Raw genomic sequence first — 14,895 nt, 5'->3', positions numbered from 1 at the left:
CACCCCATGCTCCATGCAATCTGTGCCCTCTATAATACCCACCACCTGATACCCCAACCTCCCACCCCCCGTCCCTTCAAAACCCTCAGATTGTTTTTCAGAGTCCATAGTCTCTCATGGTTCACCTCCCCTTCCAATTTCCCCCAACTCCCTTCTCCACTCTAAGTACCCATGTCCTCCATGCTATTTGTTATGCTCCACAAAGGAAGTGGTGATGCAACATTCCTGATTCTTAATAATACCTTGGGAGATTTTGGTAACTTCCAGTCGTTGTTAGTTACTAAAGGCTAAAAAAGCCCAATTACTAGGCTCCCCCATTTTTCTGCCCTTCCCCCAACTCCCCTACCCCCTAGTTCAGGCTTGTCAAAAGGCCTAGTGGGGTTGGGGGCAGGGTTCTGCTCTTCCATACACTTGTCTTTCTGTCTTCAGGTTCTAGCTCCCCATGGATAGGAAGAGGGAAAGCAACAACTGCCTACTTCTTGGCCTTTAGTCCCCTTTCTAGACATTCCCATAAAGAGTCTTTTCCTCGGTTGTACCCTACAGTTTCTATATGTAGCTGCCACTGCAATTGATTAGGTCACTCCTCTGGCCCTGTTGTTGAAAACTCTTATGTTTATGGTTCCTTGGCTTTGTCTTTTGTCCCTAACTGAATCAAAGTTTTTTGTGTTACATATATCCTGTGTATGTTGGCATGTGTGTATCTCCCCGAGTTCATCCCTGAGTCATTTTGCTGGATTCTCTTATTTCAGACACCTTTGGTAACCCACATAATTGCAGCTTCTTCAGGTGGGAATTTTGTGGATATATTATACTTGGATTTCGCTTTTTGGATTTTAGAGTTCAAGCTTAGTTCTCAGTTATTGAAGCATATCTCATCTCCAGATCTTAGGGCTAAGAACTAAGAACTAGGTTCTGACTTTCCCCATGTCCTGGTCTATCTCTATTGGATAAACACTGCGTGCTCTTTGGGGCCCCTCCTAGTTCTATTTCTTCATAAACTAACTCTTATAAAAATAAGAATTTTGGGGAGGTGCCTGGTTAGCTCAGTTGGTTAAGCATCTGCCTTGGGCTCAGATCCTGGGATCGAGGCCCACATCAGGCTCCCTTTTCAGCAAGGTGTCTGCTTCTCCCTCACCTTCTGCCCCTTCTCCTCCCCCTGCTTATGCTCTCTCTCTCTCAAATAAATAAATAAAATCTTTTTTAAAAGGATTTTTAAAAAATATTTTAAAAATTAAAAAATTTTTTAATTAAAAATTTTCATTCAAAATCTAAAGATTAAAAAACTATAGAAGAAATCAATATCACTTGAAACTACATTATTCAGGAATAAATACTATTGCCACTTAATGCACATAAATATGATATAGTTGAAGTCATGTAATATAGATTTTTGAATACTAAATTTTTCACTAAGTATGATTATTTTTCCATGTCATTAAGAAACATCCCAAATTGGCATACTGCATTCTATTGTATTTATTTATTACAGTTGAGTTAATAATTTTCCAGATTTTGAATATTTATAATAATAACAATATCTAATACTTATTTAGTATTTAACTGTGTTAGTCACCTTTTAAGTGCTTTATATATATTAACTCATTTAATTCTCATAACACACTTTAAAAATCCCCATTTTATAGGTAAGAAAAGTGAGAGATACAGAGGTTAATTACCAAAGTTATAAGGTTGTAATTGGAAGTTGGTCAAATTGTAATTGAAACTCAGCTAGTCTGGCTCTAGAATTTGTAATCCTAACCACTGTCCTGTTACTATATAACTCACTGTATAAGTATCTTTGTGGAAAACAAAATCCTTATCTGCATTTTTGATGGTTTCTACTCAGAAGATTCCTAAAGGGGGAATAACTAGGCCAAGAGTTATGAGGGCTTTTAAACTTTTGAAGAATGCTGGCCAGTTACCCTCTGGAAACTTACACCCATCCACATTTACACCACTAATAAGAGGAGCTTTCCTGCACAATGGCTTCAACCAGTGTTGTTTAATTCCTCATTAATAACTTTGAGGTCCCTCTGAATAGTTCAAATAGTTGAGGGATCCAAGGTTCTTCTAAAAAAACAAAGGACAATTTTATACAAATTCAGAATCATTTGTATATATGCCTCAAATTATACTATATCGTTTTATTAAACTACATATAAATGACCTTCCTTATGTCATCACTACTACATGGGTGAGTGTGTACTGAGACTGCTTGTACCCAAGATTTGGCGGGTCATTACACCTGTCCAGAGTGCCTTTTCAAATTTAGCCTTATTTTTACAGCTGCTGTCACAGGTGATATTTATGGTATTTTCTCAAACTTTTAGGCAGTTGGAAGTCCTTTTATATTAATAATCTTATACTACTCTTTGGTTTTTAAAAAAAAACCTCAGCATACTAAAAATATATCCTGCTCACAAGTATTTTTTTTTTTAAGATTTTATTTATTTATTTGACAGAGAGAAATCACAAGTAGATGGAGAGGCAGGCAGAGAGAGAGAGCGCGGGAATTAGGCTCCCTGCTGAGCAGAGAGCCTGATGCGGGACTCGATCCCAGGACCCTGAGATCATGACCTGAGCCGAAGGCAGTGGCTTAACCCACTGAGCCACCCAGGCGCCTACAAGTATTTTTTTTTAACTTATTTATTTATCTGAGAGAGAGAGGGCACAAGCCAGTGGAAGGGGCAGAGGAAGAAGCAGCGGACTCCCTGCTGAGCAGAGAGCCCAATGAGGGACTCAATCCCAGGACCCTGAGACCATAATCTGAGCTGAAGGCAGACACTTAACAGACTGAGTGAGGCAGGCGCCGAGCTCACATATATTTTTACTATGCATTAGTTTTATGTAGTATGCAGAATTTTACAGAGTATCTGCATCTCCAGGTAACAGTAACCTTTGGTAACCTGGGCTTTATCTCTGGAGCATAAATTCTCTGTTACAATCCTGAATTCAAGGAACACTGAGACATGAAGGCAGAAATGCCAATTATTATTTTTTAAAAGAAAAGTTGAAGAAAATTCCATGGAAATATAGCAGGGAAGACAATTTTAGCAATTTCTACAATGATTTGGACAACTTCAATTTGGAATCTAAATTATATCTTGTGATTGGATGAAAATTAATCACCTGTCCTGCTCTAGTTCTTTGGATTAGTATTTTATCTTCACTCTCTTCCAGAAGTCTTCATGGAATCGCACGTTTCATTCTGCTTTGTTAAGATTCTGTCTTTTAGTCTCAGGTACAGCTTAGTCTTTGAAAAGCTTTAGATTCCAATTCAGTGTACGAGAGGCAGGCGAGAGGCTGGAAACCTGAAGCAAATAACAAATGCAGAGTCTAATATCTGGAAGCCTGTGTTGCTTGTGATTCTTTTTAGTTTTTATTTTTAAGTGTAACTCTTGCTAGAAGCTTTGTCTTGAACACAATGCTGTTGTTAAGAGCGAAATGACTGGAGCTGTGCTGAGGAAAAAAAAAGTGGTCTGAAGGATTTAGAGCCGACCACTGCAACCCAAATGCTGCAATTATCTGCAGCTGAAAACAAGTAGCTTTTAATGTGTCCATTTGGCCAAGAAGAGAGAGGAGAATTATAGACCATTGCTCTTTCCTTTTCCTGCTCTCAGACTCGTCTTCTTCTTCTTTATATAGTTTATCATCCATAATTTCAGGATGTATTTTCCTTCTTTAAGCTGTTTTATCTGTAGGCTTATGAGGTCACTCATGTGTGAATTCCTTTGTTAGTCATCTCACCTTTTGCCTTGATGATAGAAAATTGATCAGGCCTAAAGTACAAGTTCAATAGACAACCCCCTTGGTCCTTTGTCTAGGAGAATAGCTACCATTGAAGGCCATGAGCAGGTTGCTATTAATATGACAGCCTGCTCTATCTCCCACTGTAATTTATAATGAAATACCTAATCTCCATTATTTTGATCCAAGCAGGCGATCCCATGAAAAAGTCTTTTCATCCAGTTCCCAATGGCTGTTACATGAGAAATGGCAAACCAATAATTTTTGTCAAGTTTTTTAAGCCAACAGAAATGCTTTTCCACTGCTACAGTTTCAAAAGGCACAGATAAAGCTCATTCACTGAGATGAATGAAAAAGCCATCTGGGGTTTTTCTTTTTGACTTCCTTTCCTTTTCTCCATCCTTGTAATCAAATTTGAGCAAAATCAAATGGGGCTTTCTATGAAAGTACCTTTTGTTGATCTGAACGAGCTGGTAATTTACAAAATACCCTTCCTTTGTGAGGAAGGCTAAAGAAAAAAAGAATCAGTAGCTTTTAAAGCTGGGCCTTAGTGGGACTCTAAATGCAATGAAAGCAGTCTGTGTTGAGAGATTGAAATGCATTTCAAAGCCAGGCCTGACTCAGGGTACAAGGAAGAACAGACCTATGTGCATTTTGTAGGAAGAAAAATGTGAATGGAAAAGGGAGAAAGAGAGAGAAACAGGGGGAAAATCTGGATAATACATTAAAGTAACCGTAATTTTGGAGATGCATTCGTCTTACTGAAATTGTGTACGTAACCAGTGATACCGAGGTCGGATATTTGCTCAATCAGGATGCTCAATAATTTGAGCCTTTACTTTAAAGTTTGGAGCTGCATGGGTTTGTGGAGAAAGTCGGCTTGGGATGTGTGTGATGTTTTTCTCCAACTTTTCCTTTTTCTTCTTTGCTTTGGGATCTTGTGGGAAGTACCTCAAGAAAACCTGAAGACGTTAGTATTTCAGACAACTAATACTTGCTATTTTTCCTCTTTTTGCCTGCTAGATTTCCTTGTGGCAGTAATTCTTCTTCATCCCCTTTGAATTCAGAAGGATGGCATAGAAATCTCAGAAACAGTAAGTAATGTGTGATATTTTCTTCAATTACTTTAATAGTCAGTTGTAATAAAACTGAAATTTGGTTATTGGAGGAGTTTGGAATCATCATGCATGCCTAGATGGAAAAGAGGTTTTGTGGAGCATTTGCATTTTTTGATAGCAGTTACTTTTGGTTTGGTTTAACTGTTTATCACAATATTATTATCATAATACTGAATGTGTTTTTCATTACTGCTCTATCCTGTATATTCTGATAGCTAAGTATTGTATGGCACATAATATATGCATTCTTAGCAGAACAGTTTAAGAAACAATGCAAAAATTGTAGGGAACTATCTTCGGAGATGTTAAGTTTTCTTTTTTTATACAACACACAATCTTCCTCACACATTTATAGTTTTGATCCCTAGCAGTCATATTTTCTAAAGACTTTTCTATTTGTGCTTGAAATAAAATTCTTCTGTAAATTACATGAGTTTATTTTTTTAAAATAAATATCCAGAGAGAGGCAAGAGTTTTTAAGGTGGTTTAAGCTACATGTCTTATAATTCAGTCAAGCATTCTAACTAAAATAACAATGCTTCATTTAGAGATATTTTCTCCCTTAGGAAAGTAAAAAGTCTGTTTTCATCTTCCCCAAAATAAGACAGATATGTGTTATATGAAGACATAGTTCTTGGAATTAGAGCACATGTCACAAGGATTTTTTTTTTTAATGTAGATGCAGCATTGGCATTTCTAAGTAACTATGGTGCATGTTTTAAATATGCAAATGCCTTAGTCAGAATGAAGGGATGTGGGATGGAATCAGTTCTAATGTCTCAGTGATGGCTTCAACAGCATATGCATTTAACATAGGCATTGCAGGTGTAACCTGAGAATTCCAGGTAGGCAACCATGAGACCTTTGTTTCTGGAGCCAAGAAACAAAACAAGATTAAATGAAACGAAGACTTGTATTGTTTAACCCTTCAGACGACCATCTGCCTTTCTTAGAGCTGTAGAAATGGGGAATGGATTCCAGATAGTTTTACAGCGCTGTCCACGAAAGCCAAACCCTTTTCCCTTCTAGCTGTTCCTCGTAACAAATCTAAATTTGTTATGAGACTTCCTGGAAGTCTGTGTTTAAGATGAGGTCTGTTTTCTCTGCCTTTGCAGCTTTGGGTCTCTTTTCCAACTTCCTACAATATTTATCTTTGCCTGTGGTTTTGAGCCATTTGCTGCCTCCTAATGCCTAACTTTAAAATAGCACACATGGCAAACTGCCAAGAAGGTGGCAGTGGGGTATTGGTTTATATTGGTATTGAAGTTCCCAGGTTGTTGTTACCCATAATTTACAACAGTTGCTATACAACAGATAATTAAAACCTGAGGAGTGGGTGGGAGAGAGAAGAGTTAAAACTAATCGGTGCCCTTCTTGATGGATCTAAGTGTGGTTTGTTCCTGTGAAAACAAGTTGGATGGTTGTGTTGTCTGCATGGACATGATGTTCTAGATAATCTGTATGGTGCCATCATAATCATTGCCTACAATCTTAGATTGATAGAAGCACATTATAAAGATCTTTTGTTCGAGAGATATAATTAATTATACCATTTATGCAGTTTTTTCTCGTAATATTGATTTCATTCCCTTTTATGTAAATTAAGCTTGTTGTTAAAATTGTTGCTTTTCTTAGCTTTTAAAAAAAGTTTATTATTTAGTAGTGTCATTGTTGTTTTTGCTAATCCATATTAGTACCTGGCAGTAATACTTTGTCTTTTGCTTACTTGTTTCATATCTAGTCAATCTTAAAAGCATTTTGCCAAATTTCTCTTTGCTTTATTATTAAATACTTTTGGTAAAAGCTAGAGATATTTTATCTTGATATAGTTATAAAGCCTGTGTGTAAAGACATGTTAAGGAATAGATAATCAGGCCTGAAAATCAGCTAAGGTTCCTGCTTGCTCAGTTTATCGAGGATTAACTGTTTCAAAGATATTGCTAGTGGAGCAATGACTATTTCCTTTTCCCCTCAATATATAGATACAAGCATTATCCTGTAAGCACCTGGCATTTTTGGGTACTGGAGAGCTAAATATTTTCTACCTAACCACTAGGGCAAGGGGAAACTCCCCAAATTTTTTGTTTGTAGGGCTTGTGTTTCTAGATATAGCAACTGATAATATTGCACCCTTTGCTAAGCCAAAAAAAACAAGCAAACAAACAAACAAACACGACTCCTAGAATGTTTAAAAGTCCAGATCTTTGTGGTGTCTTTAGAAGTTCTCTGAGGAAAGGAAAAAACGAACACACTTGTTAAGCGTCTAAAGCATCTGTATTGATTTAAAAGTTTTGTTTTCCTTTATGTAAAATAAAAAGTGCCTTGGGCTTTATGTTAGGAACTAGGGGCTACGTTTTTATTACACTAGTGGTATTGAGGTTTCAATGATTTCATGGGGCAATAGAATGCAAAGGTGGAGATGAGACTCATGCGGCCCGATCCTTCCAGGGTAGGATAGGAGTCCTGCCCCCTGCTTAAGCTCTGTCAGTAGACGCTATTATCTGCAAATTGTTCTTTTATAATCTTCAGCAGGATCAAGTAAATCTGCCCATGCTTTGATGTACTGACAAGCTATAGATTGCTTGACTAATCAACATGTGTTAAGAGGTCACATTCTCTAGTGATCAGGATGAAGGAAAATGGTTGGCCTGGTTTTAATTCCCGTTTTGTGTTAATGCAAGCTCTGGGCTGATCACTAACATCTTTGGGCCTTGCTTCTCTCAGGTGTCAAATGAGAACATTATCTGTCCCTTGTTTGTTTTTTTTCCTTATCCCTATGGATGGGCAGACATTTTGCCGTGAATATGATGGTTGGGTCTGGTCAGCTAAGATGGTGATGACATAATGGCAAAGAAGATAAGACCAGGTTTCCACATACATGCTCCACTGCTAATCCTATATTAGAGTCACCTTTTTATGACAAAGGGGATAAGGCAAGAGAGTACAGGGCAAGTTTTGATCAATGCCAAGGTCATTCCAATTATTGGTCAGACAACTCCATGAAACTGCAAGGATGGCAGCAGCATCTGGAGTGGAAGAAAACTCACAGACTTCCATTATGCCCTAAAATTCAGTATGGGGAAACTGGGAACATAAGAGGAAGAAAAACTCTGTCACATACACACATACCACTTTTTACAGGGCTTTGATGTAGGTTGGAATGTAATACATAGGTATAAATAATAGCTAAACAATTAGGAATAGAGAAAATATAAATTAGTTTAAGACTCAGGAAGAAAAATAACACACATATGAAGGCCATACATTTCGAAGTTTTTTTGTTTTTGTTTTGTGGGTTTTTTTGAGGCATAGACTTGGTCAGAGTTTTTAGCAGCTACAATAAAAATGGCAAAAAAAAAAAAAAGAAAAAATCATCAAAAGGTTAATTCCATATGGTGCGTATCTTATACATATTAGCCATGATTCTCAAAACCACCCCAAAATTTGTTATCATTACTTTCATTTTACAGTGGTGAAAACACAGAATCAGAGAGATTCAGTGATTGGCTCTAGTTATTCAGGAAGCATGTTGCTATGTAGATTAAATGCAGGCATCATATCCTGGGCCCCCTTTGAGCAACAGAGATGTAGCTGTCCCTCAGTCTCCTACACATAGAGAACATCTTTCTCTTTTTGTCCAAGGCCAACCCATGGCCACAGATCTCAGCTTTCATTGAGGTTCTCTAATAGAGTACCCTTTCACAAAGAGTGAGTGAACAGCAGGTTTTACTCAGTAAAATTTACAGTATATTTTTACTGAAGGAGAGATGAGGTGGGGGTGGGTGGGGAGTTTACTTTTCAAACCACTGAAACATCCCTATTGAATATTCTCTTTTGTGAAGTACCTTCTTAGTTTGCCAACACTGGAGATTTTGTTCTTTGACCCTTCTTCCCTCAGGCTCCATCCAGCTTCCCTACATGTTTTCCCTATTCTTGGGACCCCCTTTCTCTATATTTAAATTATTTATACCTCTATTCTGCAGGAGCAATATGGTTTTGCCCCAGCTCCTAAAACTAAACTTGCATATCTTAGCCTAATGCTGTGTTTAACACATCCCCAGAAGCCTTCCTAAAAACCTAATAGTAGTGAGGATTATGTAGCAATTGAAAAAAATCCCACTACACATTTTCTGTTCGGTAAAGACATTTCATTATGCTTTTGGTTGTAGCCAGCCCTGCTGATGAGTCCAGGATGCCATAGTGAAACTTATAAATGCTCCTTTCTGTGGGGCTTCAAATAGAAAGGATTGAGGGAAAGGTGAAGTTAAGAATGAGAAAAGCAGTAAAGGAGAGAGAAACAATTTACCTAGTGTCACATAAATTCCTTTGTACATGGAATAGGAAACTATATTATTAATTTACATATTAGACAAACAGTGCCAAGTTTACCTAAAGGATAATAGAATGCTAATGACAAGAGAGAGGCCACAGACACTGAAAAGTGGAAAACAAGTCCTTAGCTTTAACATCACAAAGGTTTAGACTGGTCATGATACACTGAATCATGATTAGGTAGTAGAGCTTTTTTTAGTTCAGTTTCTGTGTACTTCTTTTAGAAAATTTGAAGAGAAGTACATGAATCAACTATAATGGCTCAACATATATAATTTGTTTGGACTTTGGGGTATGGAGTGAAAATTGAGAAACATTTTACAAAACTTTTTGGAACCACAGGTTCAGAAAGTTTTTGGTGAGTCATTTACCTGCATACCAGTATATTTTCTGTGTAAGTTTTTGGTTAAGTTATTCAGGTCTTTGATTCTACTTTTTGGCTTAAACAGTTGATGTTACAAGGTTCTTAGAGCCTTGAATTTGATTGTCAGCCAGTGTAGCTCTTTTAGGAAAAGGTGTCCAATCTGTCAGCCATCCAAAATTGTCTATATTGTCAGAGCTCTAATGAGTGTGCCCTTAAAAAGTGAATTGAAGGCTAAAAATAAGTGTCTTTTAATATTCACAGACTTCTTATAGAGTGATCTGAAAATGAAAGATGGTAAATTTTTCTTCCCCTGAGACAGTTATAAGAACAAATTTAGTAATGTATGATTTCTTTTGTTGGAAGAGCAAACTCTCTTAAATGTGTGCTAGATTATTGGAGGTGAAAAGACAGAGTTATAGTAACAAAAATGTGCTATGAAAAAATAACCCATATTTGTTTTCAAGGTGTGTTTGTTTGTTTGTTTGTTTAATAAACTGAAGGAAGAGCAGAGAACTTCATCCAGCAGAGTGGTTTAGCATCCTAACCGTTCAAATGTAGGATACAATAAAATGGAGATGTGAGCACAAGGAAAGTTAAGACTTCCCCTCCAGCTTCTGCTGTGGAAGCCAAATCTGGAAGTAAGTCCCTCTAAGCACATAGTAGACCTCTATTAACAGGCTCAAGCTCTGATCCCAAGGTCCTGGGATGGAGCCCCACAAGGGCTTATATGGTGAGTTAGATAGTAACAGGACAGTGGTTAGGATTACAAGTTCTAGAGCCAGACTAGCTGAGTTTCAATTGTTTTTGGACTATTTGGACTACTTGGACTACCAGGCATTGCCAATGAGATGGTCATTTGTATTTCCTCATAAAAGATCCAAAATGGACAAGTTTTTTTTCTGGCCTCCAGAAAAAAATAAATTCAAGCTGCTTATAGGGATAGCACACTCTGTGATCAGTACAGTGAAAATGAGAAAAAATAATGGGAGGAATTGAAGTTAGGCATGTGAAGGGAGGGGGCCATCTGGGTGGCACTGTTGGTTAAATGACTGACTCCTGGTTTCAGGCTGGGCCATGATCTCGTGGTTGTGAGATTGAGTCCCGCATCGGGCTCACACTCAGTGTGGAGTCTGCTTGAGATTCTCTCTCCTTCTCCCTCTGCACCAACCCTTCTCAAGTTCACTTGCACTCTTTCTCTCTCTCTCTAAAATAAATAAATAAATATTTTTAAAGAAAAGGAGTGTAAAGGGAGTGTAGAGGAGAGAACATGAGGAAGAGGAAGGGGAAGTTCTAGATATAAACTAAATTTTAAAATAATTTACTTGTGTTTTGATACTTTCCTATAATTTGCTTAAAGTGTTTATTTCTTTAGTGCCCACTATGCTTAGGGGTCACAAACATTTAAACAGTTTATAACCTAAAGTCACACAATTTTAGAATTGTACTCTGCCTTAGAGAGCTCCTAGATCTGGGAGGAGGATGAGCAGTAGAAGAAGGGTGACTCTCCAAGGGGCTTGTCAGGATCTCCAGGCTGCTGTATATTATTTTTAAAAGCCTATCAAACATTCCTAATATTATGATTTTATATTTGGAAAATTAAGCAAATACTACTGTTTTAATAATTTAAACATCAGAAACTAATGCTCCATAGAACCATCTTGGTCTCATGTCTGATGGAGACATGCAGAAGACTGATCATTTTTGGCCTCCCAAAAACCTCTGGGTGAAAGTTAGGCAGCTATGTCAGGATGTATTTGGTACTGGGGAGCATAAGATTTTATATATTTATTAAATAGAGGACATAGAATAAGATAGATTAAGAAACACTGATCTAAACCAGTAAGAGCAAGTTGGGGAGATATTTTTTTAATTTAATTTAATTTTATTTTATTTTATTTGTATGTGTGTGTGTGTGTTCCAAAATTCATTGTTGGGGAGGTATTCTTTACTCAGCAAATATTTATTGAGCACCTGCTGGGTTTGACAAGTCAGCTGAAGATGTTTAGTACAGAACTGGTTATGTAAATAAGGAGCTCAGGTGAGTTCTGGGCTCAAGACAGGAACTTGGGATCATCTTGCAACAGAGATGTGAAGTAAGTTAAAGACTAAAAAGGGCATAGAGTTTGTGATTGATTTTGCAAGACTGTTTTGGGTGGAGGGATGACAAGAAACTAGATTGCCGTGGGCTAAGAAGAGAATGGGAGGTATGAAAGAAGAGAAGCATCTATGACAATCCTTTCAGGCAGTTTCACTGGGAAAAGGAAGGATGAGCTAGGGTTGAAGATGGAGAAGAAGTTGGGAATTAAGGGCAGTATTTTTTAGAAAGGAAATAATTGAATGCAATTATTTTAAAATGTATGACACAGTTAAGTATCAATTACTGAGTGTTTGTTGAAAATGCATTATGAAGTAGAACATAAGATGAAGAATGCATAACTCTTGCTCTCAGCGAGTTTGCAAAGTAGATCACTCAAAAGGCCAATCACTAATGATAACAACAGGCTAGAAATCTTATGGCTCACTGAAGTCATACATACAATGCTATGTGGATTAGAATATTGAAGATCAAAAGTTATTTAGCCATCTAGGATCAGGAATTATGAAGAAACAGGTATTATGGAGAAAATAGAGCTTAAAGGATAAAAAAAAATTGCAACAGAAGGAGTTTGGGAACCAAAGCACAAGGAACTTGAAAGGCCATGTTGGGTATTGGGTTACTATTATATAATAGTCTTAGAAGACCATGCAGGGAACACTGGACTTTTAATTTGATGGCTTTGAATTCCAAGTTCATAGGTTTGGTTTAATTTTGTGAGTAATTGAATGGTTTCTGACATGATCCAGAGATCTGTATTAGGAAAATGTACTTGGGTGCTTGCTTCAGCAGCACATATACTAAAATAGGCAAATGTACTTGGCAACTATACCTGGAAATGTTTGGAGCAGACTGAAAGTGAGGAAGCTGATTAGGAAACTCTTGTAATAGGCCAGGTGAGAGGCAACCCGAGGCTCAATCAGAGTGGTGACACTAGGAATATAATTAACAGAAAGAAAATTAATTCACTCATTAATTTAATAGATATTTACTTTGTGCTTGTGATGTATTAGCAGGCATAGGACGTCTAATCTCAAGGAGCTCCTAGCCAAGTGTGTAATGTAAATAAATTGTGTAACAGAGGGAAATACTAATGATAAGAGATCACATAGGTGGGGTGTGTATGAAGGAAACTAGAAATCAAGTGAGTAAATGTTTAAGAAAGAGAGAATGATAGTTTCTCCATAAGAGACTCTTAATGTCACAAAACAAACTGAGGGGGGCTGGGGGTAGGGGGGTAGGGAGAGCGTGGTGGTGTTATGGATATCAGGGGGTAGGGAGAGCGTGGTGGTGTTATGTGCTATGGTGAGTGCTATGAAGTGTGTAAACCTGGCAATTCACAGACCTGTACCCCTGGGCTAAATATACATTATGTTTATAAAAAAATAAATTAAAAAAAATTTTTTTTTAAAAAGAGAGAATGATAGTTTCAAATATTAATAAAGGAACAGCGTTAAAGGAGACCTGAAATCAGTCTGTTGGGTTTTGCAACATAAAGAGTATCAGTGATGTAAGCAGGGCCCATTTTACTGCAGCAGTGGGGAAGAATTAGAACTGTAAGGATTAAAGATGGATTGGGAAGTGAAGATTTGAGGATAAGGAGACAGGAGAAACATTTTTAGAGATAAACAGGAGGCAGCTGCTGGGGTCAAGGTATTGGAGAGTAAGAAAGAAACGATGATTCTATGGGGCACCTGCTTGGCTCAGTGGGTTAAAGCCTCTGCCATCGGCCCAGGTCATGATCCCAGGACAGGTCATGATCCCAGGGTCCTGGGATCGAGCCCCACATTGGGTTCTCTGCTCAGCAGGGAGCCTGCTTCCCTTCCTCTCTCTCTGCCTGCCTCTCTGTCTACCTGTGATCTGTCTGTCAAATAAAAAAATAAAATCTTAAAAAAAAAAAAAAGAAAGAAATGATGATTCTATGAGTTTAACTCTCAGGGAATGATGGCATCATTTAGCAAAGGAAAGAATTCAGGAGAAAGACTTAAATTTTTTTATTTTTTCAGTGTTCTAAGATTTATTGTTTATGCACCACACCCAGTGCTCCCTGCAATATGTACCCTCCTTAGTACCCACCACCAGGTTCACCCATTCCCCAACCCCTCCCTTCCCAAACCCTTAATTTGTTTCTCAGAGTCCAAAGTCTCTCATGCTTCGTCTCCCCTCTCTGATTTACCCCAACTCACTTTTCCTTTCCTTCTCATAATGTCTTCCATGTTATTCCTTATGCTCCACAAGTAAGCGAAACCATATGATAGTTGACTTTCTCTGCTTGACTTATTTCACCCAGCATAATCTCCTCCAATCCCATCCATGTTGATACAAAAGTTGGGTATTCATCCTTTCTGATGGTTGCATAATATTCCATTGTATATATGACCATATCTTCTTTATTTATTTATCTGTTGAAGGGCATCTTGGTTCTTTTCACAGTTTGGTCACTGTGGCCATTACTGCTATAAACAAACATTGAGGTACAGATGGCCCTTCTTTTCACTACATCTGTATCTTTGGGGTAAATACCCTGCAACTGCAGGGTCATAGGGTATCTTTGGGGTAAATACCCTGCAATTGCAGGGTCATAGGGTAACTCTATTTTTAATTTCCTAAGGAATAACCACACTGTTTTCCAAAGTGGCTGCACCAACTTTCATTCCTGCCAACAGTGTAAAAGCATTCCCCTTTCTCTACATCCTCTCCAACATTTGTTGTTTACAGTCTTACTGATTTTGGCCATTCTAACTCATGTAAGGTGATATCTCAATGAGGTTTTGATTTGAATCTCCCTGATGGCTTATGATGATGTACATTTTTTCATGTGTTTGTTAGCCATTTGTATGTCTTCTTTGGAGAAGTGTCTGTTCATGTCTTCTGCCCATTTTTTGACATGATCATCTGTTTGTGTGTGTTGAGTTTGAGGAGTTCTTTATAGATCTTGGATATCAGCCATTTGTAGTGTCATATGCGAATATCTTCTCCCATTCTGTGGGTTGTCTCTTTGTTTTGTTGACTGTTTCCTTTGTTGTACAGAAGCTTTTGATCTTGATGAAGCCCCAAAAGTTCATTTTTGCTTTTGTTTCCTCTGCCTTTGGAGACATGTCTTGAAAGAAGTTGCTGTGTCCGATGTCAAAGAGGTTACTGCCTATGTTCTCCTCTAGGATTTTGATAGATTCCTGCCTTATGTTGAGGTCTTCCATCCATTTCGAGTTTCTCTTTATGAATGGTGTAAGAGAATGGTT

The 14,895-nt window shown here is 37.7% G+C and overlaps 1 protein-coding gene across 3 annotated transcripts in view; it reads left to right on the top strand.

Annotated features, from left to right (window-relative positions):
- SOX2 (SRY-box transcription factor 2) overlaps positions 1–14,895 on the top strand; it is a 675,778-nt gene that overhangs the window by 185,080 nt on the left and 475,803 nt on the right. For 2 of the 3 annotated variants that reach the window (XM_032339957.1, XM_032339948.1), the window contains exon 4: positions 4,771–4,841. The gene's annotated coding sequence lies outside the window, so the exon portion shown is untranslated. Of the gene's footprint in view, positions 1–4,502; positions 4,519–4,770; positions 4,842–14,895 lie in introns of those variants that run through there. The other variant, XM_032339967.1, reaches the window with a different exon arrangement.

Source organism: Mustela erminea, chromosome 1 (genome assembly GCF_009829155.1).
Source record: "Mustela erminea isolate mMusErm1 chromosome 1, mMusErm1.Pri, whole genome shotgun sequence".
Lineage (NCBI taxonomy): Eukaryota > Metazoa > Chordata > Mammalia > Carnivora > Mustelidae > Mustela > Mustela erminea.
This window is presented reverse-complemented; position numbering and strand designations above follow the sequence as displayed.